We start from the raw sequence: 24,244 nt of genomic DNA on the forward strand, positions 1-24,244 counted from the left end.
TGTCTCCCACCACCCCCACCCCCCAGCAGTGCAGGGGCACCCTCCACCAGGCCCCCACTCATGTCTCCCACCACCCCCACCCCCCAGCCACCAGGGTCACCCTCCACCAGGCCCCCACTCATGTCTCCCACCACCCCCACCCCCCAGCAGTGCAGGGGCACCCTCCACCAGGCCCCCACTCATGTCTCCCACCACCCCCACCCCCCAGCCACCAGGGTCACCCTCCACCAGGCCCCCACTCATGTCTCCCACCACCCCCACCCCCCAGCAGTGCAGGGGCACCCTCCACCAGGCCCCCACTCATGTCTCCCACCACCCCCACCCCCCAGCAGTGCAGGGGCAGCCTCCACCAGGCCCCCACTCATGTCCCCTATCACCCCCACCCCCCAGCCACCAGGGGCACCCTCCACCAGGCCCCCACTCATGTCTCCCACCACCCCCACCCCCCAGCAGTGCAGGGGCAGCCCCCACCAGGCCCCCACTCATGTCTCCCACCACCCCCACCCCCCAGCAGTGCAGGGGCAGCCTCCACCAGGCCCCCACTCATGTCTCCCACCACCCCCACCCCCCAGCCACCAGGGTCACCCTCCACCAGGCCCCCACTCATGTCTCCCACCACCCCCACCCCCCTGCCACCATGTGCAGCCCCCACCAGGTCCTCACAATGTGCGTATTGGTCAGCCTCCACAGCCAAAAAGCCCTACCAAGTAACCCATTCACCCACATGGAAATGGAAATCACATGTTACACCCCCAATGTTCATGAAGCAAATGAACCCATGTCCGTCACACACATATATTCCAATTGAATGGGAAAACACACAACATGACATGCATGAAACCAATGAGATGAAACCACACAGTGAACAATGTAAAAAAAAATGTATTAGAAAAAAATACGAATGCTAAAGAAAGAAAACTAACTACAATGTAAATGTGAAAAAAGAAGCTGCATGTCCGCATAAAAACACAAAACTAGAAAATCTAATCCAAAAAATGTTGTCCAAAGTGAAATGTCAAAACTCTCCGTGCAACAAAGAACTATGTACAAAAATAACAAGGGTCCATCATCACAACAGAACTAAGGAAACCTCCTAAAAAACCTACCTAAATATCAACTATATACAAAAAGTGGAGCAGTGTCCGTCGACTCCAAATCATAAGAAAAAACAAAGGAAACCTAAAACTAAAGAACTATATACAAAGGCGGCGGGCAAGTCCAGCGGCTCACTCTGTGGTGTTCCGGGCCAGGGCATCATCGAACTCCTGTTCGATGTCCCGGAGGCGGTCCAGTTCCATGGCCCCGAGGGTCCGCAGGGACGACGCCGTGTCCTCCTCCAACCCCCTGCGGATTGCCTCGAGGCACTCGGCCCGCCTCAGGGCCCTCCGCATGGAGTTCTCCGCCCTGACCATTGTGAGCCGCGCCTCTTCCGCCCGCCGCCGCTCCGCACCTATGGCGTGGCCCAACCGCTGCCACACGGAAGACACTCTCTGTCCTGGGTCCTCCTGCCCTCCGGCCGATGCCTGCCCCTCCGATGTCGAAGGCCCCGAGCCTTCATGGCTCCCACCATCTTGCTGCTGCTGCTGCTCTGCCTCTGCCCGTGCACTGCCTCCTGCTGCCTGCACATCCTCCGCCGGCTGGGGTGCAGTTGTTGATGTGGCCACCCCTGCTGGACGTCCGACTCCCGACTGTGGCAGAGATGCCTCCTCCACCAGCCTGGCCGCACTGTCAGAGGCAGCTCCACAGGGCACCCAGGTGACTGATGGGTGGGAAGATGGCACAGAGGACGACTGGCGCGTAGGGGGTCCAGTTGTTGAGGGGGTCGGAACAAGCCCCATCAGACGGAGGAATCCGGTCTGGGTGACCTGTCCCAGCAGGCTGACGTGGTCAACGAGCCATTCGAGATGACGTGCAGTCTCTCCATGAAAAGACTGCAGGTCACCTCGCATGGCCCGTTGACGCAACGCCACACCAGCCAGGACAGGCTCAACCCGGACCTGGATAGCCACGTCCGCAGGCAGAGGAAGGCCAGTTGACGTCAGCTCATCCCCTGCCTGAAAACGGGTCTGGACGTAGGCATCCCTGCTGGTGCAAGATGATGCAGGGACAGGATCGGGGACAGGATTGCACACAGGCACCTCCGCGGCCGCCTGTGCTGCCTCCTGTCCCTGGTCCTGGACTGCACCACTAGCACCAGTGGGATCCCCACCTCCAGACCCCGTCTCTGGTGCTTGCACGGCCTCCTCCTCCACCAGACCCCCCACCAACCTGGATGACTCTGTGCCATCTTCCCCTGTTGGGCCCTGTGGGGTCCCAGCTGCCCCTTCTGCTGCCGAGGAGTCCAACTGCAACCTCCGCCTCTTGGACCTCCCCCCGGCAGCTGCGGCCTGGGACGCGGCACCGGACTCCTCACTCCCCGACGAGATGACAACACGGGAGGGGAGCCGGGCCTTGCGTCTCCGGCTGGCGGTCGGATCCCCGCCGCTGTGCTCCACAGCACCTTCTCCGCCCTCTTCATCAGTTGACGCTGCAGACAGGGAGAAACAAAACACAGGCATCAGGGCACTGTACAATGGACACATACACACATGACAGTTGTACATGAGTGGCATTGGCAAACCTCAGACATGCCATCACAATCCCCAACACACATGTCATTGCAACTGGCACACATGAGCCATACCACAGCCATATCGCAACTGCCACCACCATCCCCACACATACAACAGCATCAGCAGCCAAAGGGGAGCCATACATCACATGCAACACAGGAAGTGCACCACACATGTACACACACCACCACACTTGCATGCATGTCTACACCTCTGCCAAGTGTCGCACTGTTCAGACGGGCATCCATGTCACATCTGCCAATCAGGCTTCCACATACCGCTGTCACATGCATCCATGTAGCATCACTGTTGCACCTTTGACAAATACACACACATGCACATGTACACAGTGCTCATACATGCAGCCGAAAACAACATACATGCCTGACATCACGGACATGTCTACTTACATACACATTCATCCAAACATGTGTGCACGCACAACTGCATTTGCCATGCAAGCCCACACACACAAGCACCATCCATGTCTCACACATTACAGCCCTCGCATGTGTCAGCCCCACGGCCCTGTACACCCCCACCCATACTCCACCCCATACAAACAGATGTGCAACTGGCACAATGGGGAATGATCACCACACGCCCTGCTCACAACCAGGATGCATGTACACTCACCGCTCGACTCCAGACGGCTCTGCTTCTCTAGGACCTGGACGTGGAGCGCTGGGGATATGCGTTCCAGGACCCCCATCTGTTCTTCCGACAAGTGGCCCCGGCGCCCCTTGGCATCCGCTGCCTTCAAGAGGCGCCGGGCCTTGTTCAGGGTCCTGGACCAGAAGTCCTCCCAGCGCTTCCTGACATGTTGTAAGTCCCGGACTGCCACCCCCTCCGCGTTGATGGCAGTCACGATGTCTGTCCAGATCCGAGTCCGTCCTTCCTTGTCGGCGCGGGAACTTCCAAAGAGGGCATCATACTGCCCCAGGACTTGCTCCACCAGGACACCAACTTCGGTGGCACTGAAGCTGGTGCCCCTCTGCCTCTCTGGCCGGGGGTTGTCAGTGGTCACAGATGGTGTTAGCCCCGACATGACAACCCCAGAGGCAGGAGTGGGTGGGCAACTGGGTCCTGGGGCTGGGCTGTGGAGCGATGGAATTCCAGTCGGGAGTCTTCTGTTCCAGCAGGGGTGGTCACAGCAACAGCACCCCTGGCTGATGTGCAGGCAGCAAATGGCAGTGCACGTGGGCAGCAGGCAGTCAGGCAGCAGCAGATAGCAGGTGGGAGCGTGCTCGGGGCTCTGGGGGGCAGTAATTCGGCCTTCTGGGCAGGAGCGTGGTCTCCCGTGTGCTCACGCGTGGCCAGCTTGGTACGGAGTGAATTGGCACGTGAAAATCCTGCACGTCAGCGTGAAAACCGAGGAAAGGCCCTCAGCGCGTAAGCGCGTCTGTGACGTGAACCCGCACGGGTGTTTCCCACACAGCACGTGATGACAGAGCACACGTGGAAAGACTGCACGTCAGAGTCTCATCGCGTGTAATTGGACAAAAGTGCGTGTACACGCGATTGGCCTATGTACGTGTATATGAGGTGTGCGCGGACACTTACACACGCAAGTACGTCAGCGCACCTGTATCCCGGTGTACGGCCATTTCCACCAATCACACGCAATGAGACTCTGACGTGCAGTCTTTCCACGTGTGCTCTGTCATCACGTGCTGTGTGGGAAACACCCGTGCGGGTTCACGTCACAGACGCGCTTACGCGCTGAGGGCCTTTGGTCCAATGGAATCGCGTATGCGTGCTGACGCGCTTACGCGCTAAGGGCCTTTCCTCGGTTTTCACGCTGACGTGCAGGATTTTCACGTGCCAATTCACTCCGTACCAAGCTGGCCACGCGTGAGCACACGGGAGACCACGCTCCTGCCCAGAAGGCCGAATTACTGCCCCCCAGAGCCCCGAGCACGCTCCCACCTGCTATCTGCTGCTGCCTGACTGCCTGCTGCCCACGTGCACTGCCATTTGCTGCCTGCACATCAGCCAGGGGTGCTGTTGCTGTGACCACCCCTGCTGGAACAGAAGACTCCCGACTGGAATTCCATCGCTCCACAGCCCAGCCCCAGGACCCAGTTGCCCACCCACTCCTGCCTCTGGGGTTGTCATGTCGGGGCTAACACCATCTGTGACCACTGACAACCCCCGGCCAGAGAGGCAGAGGGGCACCAGCTTCAGTGCCACCGAAGTTGGTGTCCTGGTGGAGCAAGTCCTGGGGCAGTATGATGCCCTCTTTGGAAGTTCCCGCGCCGACAAGGAAGGACGGACTCGGATCTGGACAGACATCGTGACTGCCATCAACGCGGAGGGGGTGGCAGTCCGGGACTTACAACATGTCAGGAAGCGCTGGGAGGACTTCAGGTCCAGGACCCTGAACAAGGCCCGGCGCCTCTTGAAGGCAGCGGATGCCAAGGGGCGCCGGGGCCACTTGTCGGAAGAACAGATGGGGGTCCTGGAACGCATATCCCCAGCGCTCCACGTCCAGGTCCTAGAGAAGCAGAGCCGTCTGGAGTCGAGCGGTGAGTGTACATGCATCCTGGTTGTGAGCAGGGCGTGTGGTGATCATTCCCCATTGTGCCAGTTGCACATCTGTTTGTATGGGGTGGAGTATGGGTGGGGGTGTACAGGGCCGTGGGGCTGACACATGCGAGGGCTGTAATGTGTGAGACATGGATGGTGCTTGTGTGTGTGGGCTTGCATGGCAAATGCAGTTGTGCGTGCACACATGTTTGGATGAATGTGTATGTAAGTAGACATGTCCGTGATGTCAGGCATGTATGTTGTTTTCGGCTGCATGTATGAGCACTGTGTACATGTGCATGTGTGTGTATTTGTCAAAGGTGCAACAGTGATGCTACATGGATGCATGTGACAGCGGTATGTGGAAGCCTGATTGGCAGATGTGACATGGATGCCCGTCTGAACAGTGCGACACTTGGCAGAGGTGTAGACATGCATGCAAGTGTGGTGGTGTGTGTACATGTGTGGTGCACTTCCTGTGTTGCATGTGATGTATGGCTCCCCTTTGGCTGCTGATGCTGTTGTATGTATGGGGATGGTGGTGGCAGTTGCGATATGGCTGTGGTATGGCTCATGTGTGCCAGTTGCAATGACATGTGTGTTGAGGATTGTGATGACATGTCTGAGGTTTGCCAATGCCACTCATGTGCAACTGTCATGCGTGTATGTGTCCATTGTACAGTGCCCTGATGCCTGTGTTTTGTTTCTCCCTGTCTGCAGCGTCAACTGATGAAGAGGGCGGAGAAGGTGCTGTGGAGCACAGCGGCGGGGATCCGACCGCCAGCCGGAGACGCAAGGCCCGGCTCCCCTCCCGTGTTGTCATCTCGTCGGGGAGTGAGGAGTCCGGTGCCGCGTCCCAGGCCGCAGCTGCCGGGGGGAGGTCCAAGAGGCGGAGGTTGCAGTTGGACTCCTCGGCAGCAGAAGGGGCAGCTGGGACCCCACAGGGCCCAACAGGGGAAGATGGCACAGAGTCATCCAGGTTGGTGGGGGGTTTGGTGGAGGAGGGGGCCGCGCAAGCACCAGAGACAGGGTCTGGAGGTGGGGATCCCACTGGTGCTAGTGGTGCAGTCCAGGACCAGGGACAGGAGGCAGCACAGGCGGCCGCGGAGGTGCCTGTGTGCAATCCTGTCCCCGATCCTGTCCCTGCATCATCTTGCACCAGCAGGGATGCCTACGTCCAGACCCGTTTTCAGGCAGGGGATGAGCTGACGTCAACTGGCCTTCCTCTGCCTGCGGACGTGGCCATCCAGGACCGGGTTGAGCCTGTCCTGGCTGGTGTGGCGTTGCGTCAACGGGCCATGCGAGGTGACCTGCAGTCTTTTCATGGAGAGACTGCACGTCATCTCGAATGGCTCGTTGACCACGTCAGCCTGCTGGGACAGGTCACCCAGGCCGGATTCCGCTGTCTGATGGGGCTTGCTCCGACCCCCTCCTCAACTGGACCCCCTACGCGCCAGTCGTCCTCTGTGCCATCTTCCCACCCATCAGTCACCTGGGTGCCCTGTGGAGCTGCCTCTGACAGTGCGGCCAGGCTGGTGGAGGAGGCATCCCTGCCACAGTCGGGAGTCGGACGTCCAGCAGGGGTGGCCACATCAACAGGTGCACCCCAGCCGGCGGAGGATGTGCAGGCAGCAGGAGGCAGTGCACGGGCAGAGGCAGAGCAGCAGCAGCAGCAAGATGGTGGGAGCCATGAAGGCTCGGGGCCTTCGACATCGGAGGGGCAGGCATCGGCCGGAGGGCAGGAGGACCCAGGACAGAGAGTGTCTTCCGTGTGGCAGCGGTTGGGCCACGCCATAGGTGCGGAGCGGCGGCGGGCGGAAGAGGCGCGGCTCACAATGGTCAGGGCGGAGAACTCCATGCGGAGGGCCCTGAGGCGGGCCGAGTGCCTCGAGGCAATCCGCAGGGGGTTGGAGGAGGACACGGCGTCGTCCCTGCGGACCCTCGGGGCCATGGAACTGGACCGCCTCCGGGACATCGAACAGGAGTTCGATGATGCCCTGGCCCGGAACACCACAGAGTGAGCCGCTGGACTTGCCCGCCGCCTTTGTATATAGTTCTTTAGTTTTAGGTTTCCTTTCGTTCTTATTATTATTTGGAGTCGACGGACACTGCTCCACTTTTTGTATATAGTTGATATTTAGGTAGGTTTTTTAGGAGGTTTCCTTAGTTCAGTTGTGATGATGGACCCTTGTTATTTTTGTACATAGTTCTTTGTTGCATGGAGAGTTTTTACATTTCACTTTGGACATAATTTTTTTGATTTGATTTTCTAGATTTGTGTTTTTATGCGGACATGCAGCTTATTTTTTCACATTTACATTGTAGTTAGTTTTCTTTCTTTGGCATTTGTATTTTTTTCAATACATTTTTTTTTACATTGTTCACTGTGTGGTTTCATCTCATTGGTTTCATGCATGTCATGTTGTGTGTTTTCCCATTCAATTTGAAAATATGTGTGTGACGGACATGGGTTCATTTGCTTCATGTACATTGGGGGTGTAACATGTGATTTCCATTTCCATGTGGGTGAATGGGTTACTTGGTAGGTCTTTTTGGCTGTGGAGGCTGACCATTACGCACATGATTGGGGATTGTGAGGACCTGGTGGGGGCTGCACATGGTGGCAGGGGGGTGGGGGTGCAGGGGGACATGAGTGGGGGCCTGGTGGAGGTTGAGCCTGCACTGCTGGGGGGTGGGGGTGGTGGGAGACATGAGTGGGGGCCTGGTGGAGGGTGACCCTGCACTGCTGGGGTGTGGGGGTGATGGGAGACATGAGTGGGGGCCTGGTGGAGGGTGACCCTGGTGGCTGGGGGGTGGGGGTGATAGGGGACATGAGTGGGGGCCTGGTGGAGGGTGACCCTGGTGGCTGGGGGGTGGGGGTGGTGGGAGACATGAGTTGGATATGGGTGGGGGCCTGCTGGCAGGTGCCCCACAGTGCTGGGGGGTGGGGGTGGTGGGAGACATGAGTTGGACATGGGTGGGGGCCTGCTGGCAGGTGCCCCACAGTGCTGGGGGGTGGGGGTGGTGGGAGACATGAGTTGGACATGGGTGGGGGCCTACTGGCAGGTGCCCCACAGTGCTGGGGGGTGGGGGTGGTGGGAGACATGAGTGGGGCCCTGGTGGAGGGTGACCCTGGTGGCTGGGGGGTGGGGGTGGTGGGAGACATGAGTTGGACATGGGTGGGGGCCTACTGGCAGGTGCCCCACAGTGCTGGGGGGTGGGGGTGGTGGGGGACATGAGTTGGACATGGGTGGGGGCCTGCTGGCAGGTGCCCCACAGTGCTGGGGGGTGGGGGTGGTGGGAGACATGAGTGGGGCCCTGGTGAAGGGTGACCCTGCACTGCTGGGGGGTGGGGGTGGTGGGAGACATGAGTGGGGCCCTGGTGGAGGGTGACCCTGGTGGCTGGGGGGTGGGGGTGGTGGGAGACATGAGTTGGACATGGGTGGGGGCCTGCTGGCAGGTGCCCCACAGTGCTGGGGTGTGGGGGTGGTGGGAGACATGAGTTGGACATGGGTGGGGGCCTGGTGGAGGGTGACCCTGGTGGCTGGGGGGTGGGGGTGGTGGGAGACATGAGTTGGACATGGGTGGGGGCCTGCTGGCAGGTGCCCCACAGTGCTGGGGTGTGGGGGTGGTGGGAGACATGAGTTGGACATGGGTGGGGGCCTGCTGGCAGGTGCCCCACAGTGCTGGGGTGTGGGGGTGGTGGGAGACATGAGTTGGACATGGGTGGGGGCCTGCTGGCAGGTGCCCCACAGTGCTGGGGGGTGGGGGTGGTGGGAGACATGAGTTGGACATGGGTGGGGGCCTACTGGCAGGTGCCCCACAGTGCTGGGGGGTGGGGGTGGTGGGAGACATGAGTTGGACATGGGTGGGGGCCTGCTGGCAGGTGCCCCACAGTGCTGGGGGGTGGGGGTGGTCGGAGACATGAGTGGGGCCCTGGTGGAGGGTGACCCTGGTGGCTGGGGGGTGGGGGTGGTGGGAGACATGAGTTGGACATGGGTGGGGGCCTACTGGCAGGTGCCCCACAGTGCTGGGGGGTGGGGGTGGTGGGGGACATGAGTTGGACATGGGTGGGGGACTGCTGGCATGTGCCCCACAGTGCTGGGGGGTGGGGGTGCAAGGGGACATGTGTTGGTGTTCATTAGTTCAAGGAGACATGTGCCTTTGCTGGGGGGCATGCCCATGTTGGGTGGGCTGCCTGCGGGACATGACCAGGGATGCAGGGTAGTCCCCTGTGGTGTGGGCTGCCTGCAGGGGCCGTGGAGGGTGTACAGGGTACACCTGGGAGGACCCACACTGTCAAATCACATGTGGGACTCCCCGGCACCCCTGAAATACACGTACCGTGCAGAAATCGCGTGTAAAACTTCCCGCGCACCCCTGAAATACACGCGCCCAGGCTATTCGCGTGTAAAACTTCCCGCGCACCCCTGAAATACACGGGCCCAGGCTATTCGCGTGTGGAACTCCCCGCGCACCCCTGAAATACACGCGCCCAGGCTATTCGCGTGTGGAACTTCCCGCGCACCCCTCAAATTCACGCGCCCAGGCTATTCGCGTGTGGAACTTCCCGCGAACCCCTGAAATACACGCGCCCAGGCTATTCGCGTGTGGAACTTCCCGCGCACCCCTGAAATACACGCGCCCAGCCTATTCGCGTGTGGAACTTCCCGCGCACCCCTGAAATACACGCGCCCAGGCTATTCGCGTGTGGAACTTCCCGCGAACCCCTGAAATACACGCGCCCAGGCTATTCGCGTGTGGAACTTCCCGCGAACCCCTGTAATACACGTAGCCCGCTCACCCAGGCCCGATCGCGTGAGGAACTTCCCGCGCACCCCTCAAATTCACGCGCCCAGGCTATTCGCGTGTGGAACTTCCCGCGCACCCCTGAAATACACGCGCCCAGCCTATTCGCGTGTGGAACTTCCCGCGCACCCCTGAAATACACGCGCCCAGCCTATTCGCGTGTGGAACTTCCCGCGCACCCCTGAAATACACGCGCCCAGGCTATTCGCGTGTGGAACTTCCCGCGAACCCCTGAAATACACGCGCCCAGGCTATTCGCGTGTGGAACTTCCCGCGAACCCCTGTAATACACGTAGCCCGCTCCCCCAGGCCCGATCGCGTGAGGAACTTCCCGCGCACCCCTCAAATTCACGCGCCCAGGCTATTCGCGTGTGGAACTTCCCGCGCACCCCTGAAATACACGCGCCCAGCCTATTCGCGTGTGGAACTTCCCGCGCACCCCTGAAATACACGCGCCCAGGCTATTCGCGTGTGGAACTTCCCGCAAACCCCTGAAATACACGCGCACAGGCTATTCGCGTGTGGAACTTCCCGCGAACCCCTGTAATACACGTAGCCCGCTCCCCCAGGCCCGATCGCGTGAGGAACTTCCCGCGCACCCCTCAAATTCACGCGCCCAGGCTATTCGCGTGTGAAACTTCACGCGAACCCCTGAAATACACGTACCGTGCAGAAATCGCGTGTAAAACTTCCCGCGCACCCCTGAAATACACGCGCCCAGTCTATTCGCGTGTGAAACTTCACGCGAACCCCTGAAATACACGTACCGTGCAGAAATCGCGTGTAAAACTTCCCGCGCACCCCTGAAATACACGCGCCCAGGCTATTCGCGTGTGAAACTTCACGCGAACCCCTGAAATACACGTAGCACGCTCCCCCAGGCCCGATCGCGTGAGGAACTTCACGCGAACCCCTGTAATACACGTAGCCCGCTCCCCCAGGCCCGATCGCGTGTGGAACTTCACGCAAACCCCTGTAATACACGTAGCCCGCTCCCCCAGGCCCGATCGCGTGTGGAACTTCACGCGAACCCCTGAAATACACGTAGCCCGCTCCCCCAGGCCCGATCGCGTGAGGAACTTCACGCGAACCCCTGTAATACACGTAGCCCGCTCCCCCAGGCCCGATCGCGTGAGGAACTTCACGCGAACCCCTGTAATACACGTAGCCCGCTCCCCCAGGCCCGATCGCGTGAGGAACTTCACGCGAACCCCTGTAATACACGTAGCCCGCTCCCCCAGGCCCGATCGTGTGAATAACTTCACGCGAACCCCTGTGATGCACGTACCCTGCAAATCGCGTGTGACACTTCCCGCGCACCCCGGTATACATGCACACGTATTTTTTGTCAGCGGGTGTCCGTGTTTGTGGGTACCCCTTTGCACGTCATTTTTCCTGGAGGGCCACAGTATGGGACATTCATCATGGCAGTATATAGGTGCTATTTGTTGGCGCACCTTTTGGCGCACATTTCTTACAGCCGCAGAGACGCTACCGCCTCCTTTCTTGTGGCGGTCGTGTTTGTGCCTGTGCGCTGGTTTGAGCGTGCGCTTTTTTCCCCTATTCTATTCCATGAATACGTGTTGTAGGCGAGCGTGTGGGCGTTCCGCGCACTTGTGCCCTGTACTTCCCCCGTGACGCCCACGTTTTGGCAAGTTGTTCCCCATTCCGAGTGTTACGCCCGTGTTCCGCCTACTTTTATTGCGTGCGCCGCGCTATGTACGAATTTCGCTGTGGCCTGTGCGATTTTCGCTGTGACCTGGCGCACGCTGTTAGATGGCCTGTGCGCCAACGTGCGCCAACGTGCGCCGCGCACTTTTTTTTCGCACATCCGCTGGTTTTCTCGCGCACGGCCTTCCATGAATCGACGTGCGCTGCTTTTCGTGCGATTTTCGCACGTTCACTGCGATTTTCGCTATTCCACTGCGATTCGCACGTTTTTGCCCACTTGCGCCGCGCTAATTATTCCATGAATCGGCCTCTCATTCTCTCAGAGAACCTTTTTTGACGCAACATGCTAATTAACACATGAAAGAGAAAACGAAACCATTGGAAAATGCTTTCAATTCCTTATATAGAAAAGGTTTATTTTTACATGACCCCTAATGCCTGTTAAATCTGTTCCAGTTCAACCAAGTTGCAATTTAAATGCTTAAACTATGAAGACAACAATGTTATTTAAATACTCTAAATTAAAACAACATCTAATTTTTTAACTCAGTGGGCCTCATTGCGAGGTTGGAGGTAGCCTTGCCGGTTTCACCGGCAAGGCTACCCCCAAACTCGCATCCGGCTCCGGCACCCACGAAAGGGGAATCACCAGGCCATTCTGACCTCGGCGGACCCGGAAATTCTCCTTGCCCGGGTACTGGAGTTGGTACGTCCCCATTCCCATAGGGCTCAATTGGAACGGGGAGGATGGTAGCAGCGGTACCGTTCATAACGGTACCGTTGCTACCATCATGTACTGCTCGCGGGTGCCAGTACGGCCACCTGGTCAGACCAGGTGGCTGCAGGGGCACCCACGAGCAAAACCCCTAGTATGGCGGTACGGTACCAATGGTGCCGGTAGCGATACTGGCACCGTTGTTGTCTTACCACCATACTCCTAATGAGGCCCAGTCTATTTACTTTAGTCACTCTTGAAGTAACATTTTTTTACTTTGGGCTCATCACAAGTTGGGCGGTATCCCGACTGGGTTGCTATCACCTCCACTGCCTGCATATTTTGTATATAATTGTTGTTCCTAGTATATAACTGTTGTTCAAGTTGTTCTAGTAACACTGCCTATTACCATGTACTATGCCTTGTAACTTGTACTGAGCACCCTTTTACTCCCGGGTCCGGAGCGCTATAGAAATAAAATAAACAAACAAACAAACTTCCCAATCCCACTGCATGTAAACTTAAGTACCATGCGCACGGACCAGATCACGGGTTGGGCAGTAAACGTTATTCCCCATTCTCCATTGGACCCAATGGGGAATTTTCGGCGCAATTACTGCTGGTTGTATTACCGCACAGGAATTGCACCGAAAATCAGCATTTTTCCAGCGTGTTTACCACCAGCTCTGAGCTGGGGGTAAACAGGCCATACTCATGATTGGGAGACCCTTAAATGTGGCGGTAACCCCGCTACCACTACATTTAATTTAAGGGCTACTGCCCAACTCGTGATGAGGCCTTTTACCACCAAAACACCAAAACATGTATTGCTACTATCACCATGTGGTAATACCTTATAGACCTCAGGAGGGGTCATTATCTTGGTATGGAGTCATTTTACAGAAATTAAAATAGAGTGGTAAGTTTCAACGAAAGCCAAAATACCGAAAAAGTACAAAATGTTTTTAATATATGTATGGTAGGGGAGTAAGGGGTTAAAATGGGTAGGCATGGGGCTGGGGTGGGGTTAAAACGATAGAAACATTGGGGTTAGGGGGTTCACCCCAAATAATAAAAAAAAATGTTTTCGGTATTTTTGCCACTCTGAAAATTATCACTCTGAATTTAATCACATATAACCATTATCTCTTAGGATAATTACGCTTCCCCAACTTATGTGCCTCTGCGATTATCACACAATAATTAAACCCCGCCCCGTCTCGATCTCAAAGGCTACATAAACAGCTCCATTGGTTTGTGCGTGCAATCAATTTATTTGCATTCTCCCAATGATCACTTGGCTGTTTTGCTTGATTAGGAATGTTGGCACTGACTAATGCAGACATATCAATGAAAAAAAGATAAGGTACATTTTAGTATCCTTTGAATGCAAACTGCTCCCATTGTTTACAACTCTTGTAATTGCAAGACAATGTTCCCACATATAATGAAGTCACTAGTATCTTTCATACTGTTGTCCTGGGCACTCCGAGTATTCTTATAATTTACTATGATATTCTATGATTTAAAAATCAAATAAAATTTCCTTGTCCACATTATCCAAATAACTTAATCAACAGGGCAAAAACAGCACTAAAAATACTCACATGGTGCAAATTCTATCTTAACTTGATTCTGAATGTTCCCTCCCTGAAAGAAATTGTAAGCCAAAGCTCAAGTCTACTGGACCCCTGGAGGCCGACAGGAATCCATCACCTTCATCCCCCTCCAATCCCCACTCCTGACTCTCCCTCTGACTCTGTCCTTTCTAGCCTGCACCTTGCCATCTCTAACACCCTTGGCATCCTTGCCCCGCCATAAGGATCTGCCTAAAACTTGGCACCAAGAACAACAGTTGGTTTCATTCCGATCTAGCGTATCTGTAACGCAAGCGCAGAGTTGCTGAACGGAAGTGGAAGACCTTGAGCCTATCCTCTGACAAACTGCCCCAAAGGCAATATCGCTTCTCTATCTGCTCCAAGAAGCAGGCCCACATCCAAGGCTGCATCTCTGGAGCCACTAAAACCACAGCCAAACTTTTCAAAATCTGCAAGAAACTCACCAATCCACTTGCAGTCCCCACCTCTCCCCTTCCCAAGCTCTCTGCACTGCTTTGGCCTCCTACTTTACACCAAAACTCAGGACATCTTGTACTGACTCTCCTCCATCCCCATCTCCTCTCTCACACCTGCTCTCTTGCCTCCCTTGGATCCCCTCCTCTGACCCCCTCACTCTCCTCATTCCTGCCCATAGCCCCAGATGAGGTTTCTAAAGTGGTCCACTGTATGAAGGCCTCCTCCAAACAGGTACTCCCCTGCTCCGCCAGAACCATCAAGGACAACATTTCCTCTCTCGTCCCAGCTCTTGCTGACTTCTGTAACCATGCCTTTGCCACTGGCTCTATCCCTCAAGCATTTCCTTGTACACCCTCTCCTAAAAAAGTGTCTGCTGCCTCCTCCTGCTGCCTAACTATTACTGTATCTCTACTACCCCCTTCCTGGGTAAACTCTTGGAAAAGTTGGTCCTCTCCTAACTGAACCTCCATACTGATCTTGTTGGCTGCCTTCATTACCATCAATCTGGATTCCAGGCATCCAGAGGCACAGAAACTGCTCTCCTGAGCACCCATGAAACCATGCTCGCAAATCTTGAATCCAACTCTCCAGCTGTTCTCATTCTCCCCAATCTCTCCTCTGCCTTTGACACGGTCAACCATTCCATCCTCATAAAACGATTCTGTGATATCCTTGGCATCACTGATAAGGCACTGGATTGGCTGACCTCCTTCTTCACTAACCGCCCTTCCAAGCTGCAACTAGTCCCTTTCTCCCCCACTACCACCCTCTCTGGCATCCCCCAGGGCTCTATCCTATCGCCATGGCTCTTCAATATCTATCTCGCCCCTCTTGCTCACCTGATCTCCTCCTTCTCTCATCATTTCCAGTGTTATGCCGATGACACACAGCTTTCCTTCAAACTTTCCTCTACCTCTTCCTCGTCCTCCTCTCTCTTCCCCCATTGTCTGTCTGTCATTCAGGCATTGTGTGCAGCAAATGATCTCTGACTCAATGCCAGTAAAATGGAGATCCTCCTCATCGGGACACCTGTGCCCTCTTTTCTTCCTACCCTCTGGCTACCCTCTTTGGGCACTCTACCCACACCATCTTGTGAGGCTAAAAAACTTCAGGGTCATCTGCGACCCCGCTCTCTGCTTTACCCCTCACAACATGGACCTTACCAAGAAGTCCCATTCCAGCTTCACCTGCTCAGAGGCATTCTTCCTTTTCTCACCTTCCCACAAGAAGCTCAATGTCACCAGAGCTCTGTTCCTCTCCAGGCTGGATTACTGCAACAGCCTCTTTCTCAATCTCCTTCTTTCCTGCATTCAACCCCTCCAGCTAATACAAAACAGGGCTTCAAGACTTATCTTTGGCCTGAAGCCCAGGGATGGTATCCCTCCATCCTTTTCCTTCATGAGGATGGCAAGCCGTTCCAAAGTTTGGCTGCCATGGTAAAAGCACGGTCACCAACCCTGGCTCACCGAGAGGAAGGGACAGACAGTAAACAGGCAGAAAGGAACCGAAGAAAGCGACTAGGCAGATAGTGCACACATTTGTCCTGTATAACTTGCTCCAAGGACATAATAGGCCTGATGCACCAGGAAAAGAGATTTAAATTCTATTAGCTTTGCCACCGGAAGCCAATGGAGGGTAAGAAGTACAGGTTTTATATGATTTCCATAAGGGACATTGATAGCCACCCATGCAGCGAGATTCTGCAGCAATTGTAGTCGATGGATCAGACCTTTGGGCTGTGCAAGATATAGGGCATTGCAATAATCAATACGGCTCAGCACGAGAGCAGCAACAACCAGAGGGCGGGCGTAGGGAGGAAGCAGAGGAAGGACTTTCCTAAGGATTTTAAGATGAAAATGTCGAGTTCTGCAGATGCAACCCGCTGGGCATCCATTGAAAGTGCTGATGAAAAAATAACACCAAGACTTGGGACCACTCAGTCCTAAGGTATGAGAGGAAATCCAGATTCTATGGGTGATAGGCAATGGAAATAGCCAGGAAATGGTTGACAATGTTCTACAATGATATTCTTAATGACTTTTACCAACCAATAGCAAGTTAATCATCACTCTAAAAGTGGCTGATTCAGTGCAGTGTGGAGGAAATCCATGTCTTGAGACTGAAGCAAAGCGAAGATTAAAATAATGAGCAACACAATGTGCAAAAAGGGGAGGATGTTACAGGTGGAGCTCCATGGAGACTGGTTCAGCAAGGGAATTGGTAGATTTAAGTTGCTCAATCAGCCATTCAAAGCCAGGGACTTCTCTATTTTTTTTTATCTAAAAACAAAATGATAGGGGTGACATACTACAGAAACGAGTATTTCAGAATCAAATCAAAGTTCTCCCAGTTTGTATTAATCTTTTCTTTTTTTACACATTTTTTATTTCAATTTTTATTAAAAAACAATAGTATAACTGTTCTAGAACATGTATGCAACAGTACAAAGGGAAAAAAGGTAATGATAATGTCATCTATGCAAATAATTGAAAACAAAATGGTTTCATATTCATCTAGTCTGTTCTTGATTGGGAGGGAGTTTTTTCTCTTGCAGATAATGCGATCAAACTATTTATTCTTTGTGAGAAGGGAGAAGGCCCAGCAGTTCTTTCCACAATATTAAAATTAGCTTTTCTGGCACAATTAGCACTCTTTTATTTTCTTAGCTGTGCTCAGTACAGGGGTTTGCAAATTTAAACCTAACACACAGGAGATAGGGGATCTTGAAAAAGATAGGACTACAATTATATCACCTCTGTCCAGTACCTTGAGTCAAAAGTTTGTTCCTTGTTGAACTGGCGGAACACATGGATAGTCATTCCAGAAGGAGATTTGCAGGACCACATTTTCCATGGTGACCAATATAATTAATACATTCTTTTTTATTGTGTGCGTTTTAGATACAAATCTGATTTCCAGCAGGATGGACCACAACAAATTTGATTCCAATTTGATCTAGATATACTTGGCTCCAGCTCCGATTTCCAATAACTTTTGCCTTTTAATATAGCTTTATAAATTGATGGAGGGGACATTATCATGGGATAATGACACACCCACAAGTTATTGCCTGACCCAAAGCCGAGGGCCACAAGTTGGGGAAGGGTCATTATCTCAATTGATAATGACCCATCCCGATGTCTGTAAGGCTACTTGCACATACTGGTAATAGCAATATACGTTTCAAGGTTGTGCTTGTAAAGCAGAAAAAGTTCAATGATGAGTAAAATAAATACTGAAACTGTGTTAGTAAATTAAATGTGCTTTCATTTTGTAATGTTTTAAAAACAAGTTTGCCTTCTTAAGTTAACTCTTTTAATTGCAAATTTGGTTGCATTGGAATGAGTTTAACATGAGTATGCATTAGGTGTAGTGTAATAATTCATGGGGCCTCATTATGAGTCTGGCGGTAGCCGTGCTGGTAAAAATGGCACAGCTGCCGCCGTAGTCATTTTTTTTCTGGCCCCCGGCAATAGGGACTTACCAGGGCATTACAGCCCCGGCGGTCCCGTTAATTGCCCATTGCCGGGCGCCGAAAAATATTTCTCCCCATTCCCATTCGAGTCCCATTGGACTCAATGGGAATGGGGAAGACGGATGTCAGGCACCATTCATGAATGGTGCTGGTGCATCCGTCAAGGTCTGCAAGTGGGTGCCATTTCACCCGCCAGGTCAGACCTGGCGGGCAGGAAGGCACCCGCTCGCAGACCTCGTAGTTTGCCGGTCCGGTAACAACAGTGCCGGTAGCTTACCTCCACCATTGTTACCGGACAGGCAACCTTGTAATGAGGCCCATAGTTTCTTTTGTAAGAATCTCAAAACCTTTCACTTGGTTTAGCTTTCTCTTTGTTTCAGTAAACTGGGTGTTGCAGTGGAAAAAAGATCCTCAAAAGAGGGAGTGTTTTGTTAAACGAAATGATACCTTGAAGTTGTTTTTCGGTTTCCCTGTCTACTTTTGAAGCCAGAATATTCAGAATGCAGTCAATACCAGTAGGTATTGACTGCACCCTGAGCATTCTGATTGGCTAAGAAGAGGTCGAAAATGTTCTCCATATGCTTACATAGAATATTCTGGATTGGGAGTGGTATTGAGACAGTCTGTATTATTCTGGTACAATGTTATTATTATTATTATTATTATTATTATTATTATTATTATTATTATTATTGTATTTATTGAGCACAGACCTAGCTTCCAGAAGCAATTGTGCATTTTACAGAGGTATACACCAATACAGATACATAACGGAGCACTTTACAGAGCTGTACAACATTACAGGTGCATAAAAGAGTGCTTTCCAGTGGTAAAAACAGAACAGATGTACAGTGAGGGATAATGTACAGAGGGGGACGAGGAGGGGCACAGCTGTACTGGGTGTCAGGGAGTAGAGTGGCGGGCGGTGTCTAGCGAGTCAGGTGGCACAAGGGGCAACGTGATGGCCTAGGTGTTGAGGTGAAGAGACTCCTTGAAGAGGTGGGTCTTGAGTTCTTTTCTGAATTGTAGGAGTGTGGGGGTGAGCCTGATGCAGATGGGGAAGAGTTTCCATAGTCTTGGTGCAAAGCCAGAGTAGGCTTGTTTTCTGGTCCTTTCCTTTTTGCAGTGGCGGATTTCAAGTGTGCACGTGTCCTGGCTTCTGCTGTTGTGCTGTCTGCCAGAGATGCAGAGTTTCTCCTCAAGGTAGCTGGCTGACTTGAGGAGAACTGCCTTATAGACTTTGCAGCAAGACTTGAAGGTGATTTGTGCGTGCAGTGGGAGCCAGTGAAGGCTGATGAGGGCCTGGGTGATGTGGTTGTATCTGCATAGACCCTTGATGAGGCATGCAGCCGCATGTAGGACACCTCTCGGGTGCACAAGGGTGGATGACAGAAGGCCTTCGAGGAGTGTTATGCCCCCATCCAGTTGGGATAGGACCAGTGCTTGAACGGTGGATCTAAAGATGTTTGGAGGAAGGAAGGACTTGATTTTTCACAGGAGAGAGAGCTGATACCAAGCTGTGTGAGTTTTCTTAGCTAGGTATGTCTTGAAGGAGAGGTGTTTGTCGATGTGGAACCCAAAGGACTTTGCACAGGAGGTGAACTTGATTGTAAAACCCTCAGAGTTCATGGTTGGTAGCCAGGTTTGCATGCCTGGGTGTTCAGTGTTTTTGATGAGGAGTATGAATTTGGTTTTGGAGTGGTTGAGCTTCATGTATGCACTGGACATCCAAGACTGGACCAGTGAGAGGCAGGTTTTGAGTCTATGGATGTCCTTGATGGAGTTGATCTTGAGGTATAGCCGCGTGCCATCCACTTATTGGTGGATGTGGATGTTGTGTGTGGGTAGGCGGGCCCCCAGCAGCTCCATGCATAGATTGAACATCACTGGGGAGAGGATGGAACCTGGCGGGACTCCACAGGTGACGGGTAGCATTGGTGGCCTAGAGGAATCTATCTGAACAAACTGCTTGCGGTTGGCGAGGTAGGACTTGAACCAGCGTAGAACAAGGTTGCTGATCCCCATGTGCCGATGTAGGGTGTCTGTAAGTGCCTGGTGGTCTACTGTGTCGAAAGCGGCAAAGAGGTCAAGTAGAACCAGGAGGCAGGGGTGGCCGTTGTCAAGGATGTTGAGGGCGTCATCGACCACCTGTATGGTTGCTGTCTCCATGCTGCATCTAACCCTGAATCCGGATTGGTAGGTTTGGAGGAGATTGTTGGTGTCGATGTGTTGCTGGAGTTGTGTGGCTACCGCTTTCTCAATGATCTTGTCTAGGAAGGGAAGATGGGTGATGGAGCGATAGTTACCGAGGTTAGTTGGGATACAGAGAAGTTACAAAACTGATATCAAATAAGCTCTGGAGTTGCCTATATTGCTGTATCTCATGAGAATTTAGCTTGGATTTAAATTTGAGAAAACCAAAGTCTGGCAGTTTGTTCCCTTCTAAGACTTGATCCAGACCCCAGATCGCAGCTTTCTGCCAACCTTTTTATGAAATCATATAATTGTTAATCATTAATGCTGGGTTCTTCTAAAGGCAAGATTCTTTCGATGGAAGACATTTTTCTCCCTTCAGTTTGTGGTTAGATTTTCAATCCTATATCATGTGTCTAATCGGTGGTGGTGATGCAGTTACTTTACATTTATTATTCATCCATAACGTATAGTTTAACGGAATTGGATAGACACAAGGTCTTTCTATTTTTACACACTTCAGATTTGTTTCTGAATCAGCATGTATCCAGTACTGAAGTTTGCACAGTGAATATGCTGTGTGGTACTCTGGTATGCTGGGAAATCCAACAGCCCCTAATTCAAGAGGATGCTGTAATACATTCTTATGAATATTTACCTTGTGCCCTGCCCCCAACAAAAACAAGTTTAAAGACTTTACAGATTTCAGTTATTACACCGAGTTAGGGAATGTAAGAGGCAACATACCAAAAAGGTACAGCAATTTTGGTTGGGGGTCATTTGAATTACACTTGTTTTCCTGCAGAGTGTCACAGAGAGAGGAGGGAGCAACAGCAGGGAAGCACAAGCAAGGATTAATTATTTGTGTAAGCAATCTAAACATGGTACTGTATTGGTACATTTTTAACGTCACTGATTTTTCATCCCTATAATATTGCTTTTTCTATGCCTCAGAGTGAAATTATATGAGACTATATTTACAGAGCAGTGATGTTTAATCCATGCATTCATACTGTTCTATTTGCCTGCTTCTGTCCCTAAGAGCAATCGAGGGAGCAGAGTAAGCTTACCTCTCAGAAGACTACCATGGAGCACATGATCCCTTTATTGAGGGCAGATTCTTTGACATTAGCATGCTCTCACAAGGTCAGGAGGGACTTGTAAAAATCAGAGGCAAGGGAATTAGTGGATTGTCCATCCACAGGTAAAGGTCTCCTAAAATGGTGAATGGGGAAGGTGGAGGACTGAACAAGAGGATCTACAACTAAATATAGGTAGGCCCGAATGGAAGATATAATAGGTCTTCAAATGTGGACAGATTGAACATCACAGACATAAGGCTTCAACATCACAATACAATGGAGGATGAGAGGGGGAATACTGATGGTGTAAAGTGTTACCGGAAGATGACGTCCTCTTTGTCCTCCATTCCTTTAGTTCTATAGGAATAGACACTTTTAAAACAAGAGGAGACCATGGTGGCAATTTATAGGGAAATCTATATTGAAGAAAAGTATCAAAGGCCAGTTTAAAAACAAACAAGTGAGCTGCAACCTGTGTATATAACCTGAAAAAGACAAGTGCAATGAAATGTACAATGTGTGCAGCACACCTACAATAATACACGTCAAAAGAAAAAGACAGGCACAAAAATAAATCTTTTCAGTTACATGGAAGAATCAAGCAATCTTTAGTTAAATGAAAAAACAATCCAATCTGGGATGAAAAGCACAACAGTTTAATAGGACAATAAGAAAAAACATATTGGGCCTTACATCACAGAACTGGGAGTCAGCTTTGTAGAGAGAAACCTACAGAAATATCAAAAATGTATGCATTGGGGTAGATGTTGATTACAAATAAAAAGTGATAATGTTGTTCTGTTTCAGGTGACAATTGCAACATGGAGAAACATGTTACTTCAAGACTGTAATTGTGAATGAAACCAACCTGAATGAAACCAGGCCTGGACAGCCAAATGACATGAATTCCCCAGCAAGCTACTGAAAGGGGGGTGACTTGCTTTCCCAAGAGAAAAGTGTGAATACTGTCCTCAGAAGCTCACCTTAAAATCTTATAACTTTGCTTGGATCCTGGTTAACAAAGACAAGCCTAGGTAATGAAAACAAAGGCTGCCCATTTACAACTTCCATCTGCCACAGCCTCTGTGCAAAAATATCCTAAATATACAAAAATAAATAGGCTTTCTGCAGCAGTCCCTTTTCAAGTAATCAAATTCCCCATCTTCAAGGGGGAAGGAAACGTTGCACCTTTGGAGACTGGATGCTTTACACAATGGGCAGCCAGTTCTCATAATAGTTCATGTCGGCGGGACTGAATCGTAAAGGGCCCCGACAGCTCTAAACTTAAAGAACTTTTGCCATGACGACAAGTACTCCCTGGTCATAAATGTCCCAGCTCCGACCTCCAAAAGGAACTGCTCTCAGATGTTCTATTACCGGGCAGAGAAACTGGATATGCTACGTAATATTTTGGAAATAAGGAAAAATAAGTCTTTTGAATTGTGCTTTGGGATTCACTTTATTAGCTGAATGTAAAACAATATTTTTGTTGATGTTTATTTCATTATGTAAATTAGGTGAATGTGGCTATTTCGCACATAAATTGTGCAAACCTGTGATTCATATATAATAGTGACCATACCGGAGAGCCCTTTATTCTGACCAAAACATTGAATTGTTGTCTTAAAATATTAAAGGGTAAAAAATCTATAACATATGTCATGCCAAGATGAAAATCACATTTGCCTAGGCGAGAGCATTCTGATAAACCAATTAATAACACTATCACATATAAGAAATGGGCCTCATTATGAGTTTGGAGGCAGCCATGGTGCTATTTGCACCATGGCTGCCTAAACCGGGCTCCATTACTGGGTTCCTTCAATGAGGAATAACCGGATCATTCCAACATTGGAGGACCAGGTAATTCCTCCTTGAAGGAACCATTCCCCATTCCCATTTGAGCCCCAATAGGGCTCAATGGGAATGAGGATGGAGGTAATAACGGGCACATAACAAATGGCCTGTTATTACCTCCCTCTTCCCCTTACGTGACCCGGAAAGGACGTCTGGTTTTTCCAGACGTCTGTTCCGAGTCCTGCAAAGGGAACCTCGTAATCAGCGCTCCCGAAATGAAGGGACCGCAAGGGTCGTAATGAGGCCCATGGTGTTTTAGAAAGTGACTATTGTTTAATGTATAAATCTCCAAGATGACATCACATTAAACAGATGTCTCCGGAGTCCCTTGACATAGATCTGCCAGCCTGTTCATTAACTGTGCATATCCCAGAAAGGAACCCTTCGACATGTACAGGTCCCCTATCCTAGTGCAACCTTTACTGCGCAGTTTACCAGCATCCAAGTTCTTCAATATTTCCCGTACCATTGGCTCAAAGACTAGTGCCAAATATGGGCCGTACATTCTTGATCTATGTAATTTCCTTGGGAGATTGCACCAAATCACCATTTGGAACTGTGTAGAAATGTACCGCTTCCACTGTGCCCATAGAATCCCACAATAGCTCAATCCCCTCGCTATTCCTTGGGAATCCCTGTAGGATAGCACCATTTTGCGTAAGGCGATCCCCCCATTAAGGACAATGGTAAAGCTTTCCAAAATTCCACGGAATCTCATATTCTAGACAATGCCCAGTCTAAGGTTTCTTCCATTTCATGGAAAACTGTGATTCCCAAGTAACCGAAGGATTCCAATTCCCATTGTACCTACAAATGAGGAAGTGTTTCCCTTGGCCTTCCCTGTAAGGCTTTCAGCGGGAACAGCAGAGATTTTTCCTTGTTTACCAGGAAGCCCGAGAACCGTCTGATGTTGCTTAACACTTCCAGAATTATCGGGATGTTCTTACTTGGATTACTGACATACAACAATGCGGCATCCGTATAAAGAAATATATTATGGGTGATGCCTCAGAACCTAATCCCAGCTTCAATATGTAATGTCCGAAATATAAGCTGCTAAGGTTTCTAGGGCCATGGCAAACAGCAATGGAGAGACCGGGCACCCCTGTCTAGTTCCCCTTTCTAGTGTCCACTGCAAAGAGATCTAGACCCCCATTTTGACTCACACCATTGGGTCCCTATACAATTGGAAAATCCACTTCTGAACGGTGGGACCCAGCCCAAAT

At 51.6% G+C, this 24,244-nt stretch overlaps 1 protein-coding gene across 1 annotated transcript in view; it reads right to left on the reverse strand.

The window, feature by feature from the left end:
* AIG1 (androgen induced 1) overlaps positions 1 to 24,244 on the reverse strand; it is a 1,736,205-nt gene that overhangs the window by 446,037 nt on the left and 1,265,924 nt on the right. The window lies entirely within an intron of this gene.

This window comes from Ambystoma mexicanum, chromosome 4p (assembly GCF_040938575.1).
Source record: "Ambystoma mexicanum isolate Mex_15411 chromosome 4p, UKY_AmexF1_1, whole genome shotgun sequence".
NCBI classification, from domain to species: Eukaryota; Metazoa; Chordata; class Amphibia; order Caudata; family Ambystomatidae; genus Ambystoma; species Ambystoma mexicanum.